Below are 2,376 nucleotides of genomic sequence, written 5' to 3' on the forward strand. Positions count from 1 at the left end.
GAGTATGGGCACGACTCTTTCCTGGGGGGTTGTCGGTGCACTAAAAATGCAGTTGTTGGATGACAGGGGAAAACAAATTTGGCCTTGTCTTTCCTCGCCTCGTCTTGTCTGACGCGTCCTATATTCTTAACCGGATTGACAGAACACGTGCCAGATCGCCTCCTCACCCGTGGCTTCGTACTGAGGCACAAAAAGGCTGTACCCAAAAGGCGGAGCTTCTTAAAGGAGCCATGAAGAGAAAACACAAGTTTGGTTAATTCGAAAGATTGCCTCGTTAGAACCATACTGACACCACTTTTAACACAAACTTCGCTAAAATAAGCTACATAATTAGGAAAAAAGGGGATGACCATGCGACCCACCAGCTCATTTCCTGCAACAGAACCTATGATGTCGCACGAGAATGCTCTGCGATTGGCGGAGGCCGGCAAAAGCAAACGCAGTTAGGCAGGGCTTACCGGTTTGCATAGTGAGCTATATAAACCGCGCAATTTAACTACCCGTCAGTTGTGGCTACCAGAGAAACATTCGCATAAAGAACGCCTTGTGACACGAATAAGTCACATTTACTATCGGATCGCGAAGTTCGGAAATGTCGTGCAAAACAGTGACATAGCCACAATATTTGCTGAGACCCGTCCACGGAGCTATTCATAGAAAGTATATGTATACTTTCTATGAATAGCTCCGTGGACGGGTCTTCTAAATCAACATACCTGTTAGAAGAATCTAGACAAATCAATAAGTCCACCAACACATTCTTTTGTTGAGACCGATTAGAAATTTTGTACTGACGCATTAAACGGCGACTAGTTAAAATACCCGACTAGAACAGGTGCAGCATAATTGTTATCGTGCATAATTTGCCGGTCCTGATCCAAACGAGGAGAAATAAGTCAGGCGTAGAATTCGTGCGGGGTAGTCTACGTTTGGGAAGCACTCGCAAGTAGTGAGCAATGTCACCCCTGTCACTCAAAAGAACGGTGTTTAATACGTGGGTAGTGTAAGTGCTAACCTATGAAGCAGAAACCGGGGTCCTAATAAGCACCTTGTAGATAACTCAGGTCAACACAAGGAGCAATGTAGCGAAAAATGATAGGCGCAGTGCTGAGGAATAGGAAGGGAGCGTCATGAATTATGGAACATAGTCGCGCAGAAGAAATCCTGGCCCGAACAGAGAAAAATGAGTGGTGTTGTACTTGATCTGTGATACAGAAGGTCGCTAAAAGATGGACTACCCGAGTAACAGAGAAGCTACCGAGGGGCGGGGTGACAAGTGGGCGCAGACGCAGAACTCGTCGAAGGGATCTATCAGAAAATCCGGCACAAAGTTGGCACGGATGACACAGTGTAGAGGCAGCTCGAAATATTCGACAAAGCTATCCCTCCAGCAGGGAAGACCAACAGGCCTATCATGAAGATGATAACACATTAAAAAAAAGCAATCATTTGGGGGAAGCAGCAGTTGTCGCTGCCGATGCACCCGTCTTCAGGCGGAACCTTCGTTACGTGAGTTAGCATCGTATTTCGAGGTTAAGGGGAAGAAATGACTTTCTTGTACGTCAAGACGTCGCTTCAAGGTTCCTAGGCACGCCTGACTCGTAACCTAAAAGACATGATTGAGTTAGGTTGAGAAAAAGAAACCATGGAAATTGCTAGACAGTTGCGCTGCGCACGAAAAACGTTCTCACTTTATACCACTTCACTGACACGCAACATTTCATTCAATTGCCATTACTGTTTATTCTCAAGAATGGGAAATTTTATAAGGATAGGTATTATCGGCCTATGTTGTTTTCCTCCTCCTATTGTCTACCCTCTGGCCCATTTTCCACTCGCGGCTAGCTGTCGATGCTCACTCCGTTCCTTTTTAGTATGCTTGCCTCGTGGCCTGTGGCCTTCGCTTAAAGGAGCCATGAAGAGAAAATGCAAGTTGGTTTTATTCGAAAGATTTCGTGTTTTATAGTGCCCCCAGCGCTTGTCCGGATACAAACGGTGCTTTATTCACTGAGAAATTAAACAATTTAGGTTAACATTTTGATTTTCCCGCTCAATCGTGCGTTTTCGTGGTCCCAAATGACATCACAGGAACCGACTGCTCTGCAGCCTAGAGTACCTTCATTCACGCTCCGCCGTACAGGGTAGAGACACGTATACGCTGGCGCCGCCATTTTCGGTTGCTCGCTCGCCACCGAAGCAAGTCATTGTGTCAAAACCGCGCTAAAATTATCGCCGCAACGCGGTTTACTGAAGAAGTTTGAATCATATTGTCTGTTTCGCGTTGCTAGGTCTCGTGGGAAACGAAAAGAATAACGCGTTGAGCCCGTTGGCCCAATTGCGGCGGCACGGGACCGTTCAAAGGTTGTCTCCACCCTG

This window comes from Haemaphysalis longicornis, unplaced genomic scaffold, assembly GCF_048455015.1.
Source record: "Haemaphysalis longicornis isolate Haplotype H1 unplaced genomic scaffold, Haemaphysalis longicornis Haplotype H1 scaffold_1, whole genome shotgun sequence".
NCBI classification, from domain to species: domain Eukaryota; kingdom Metazoa; phylum Arthropoda; class Arachnida; order Ixodida; family Ixodidae; genus Haemaphysalis; species Haemaphysalis longicornis.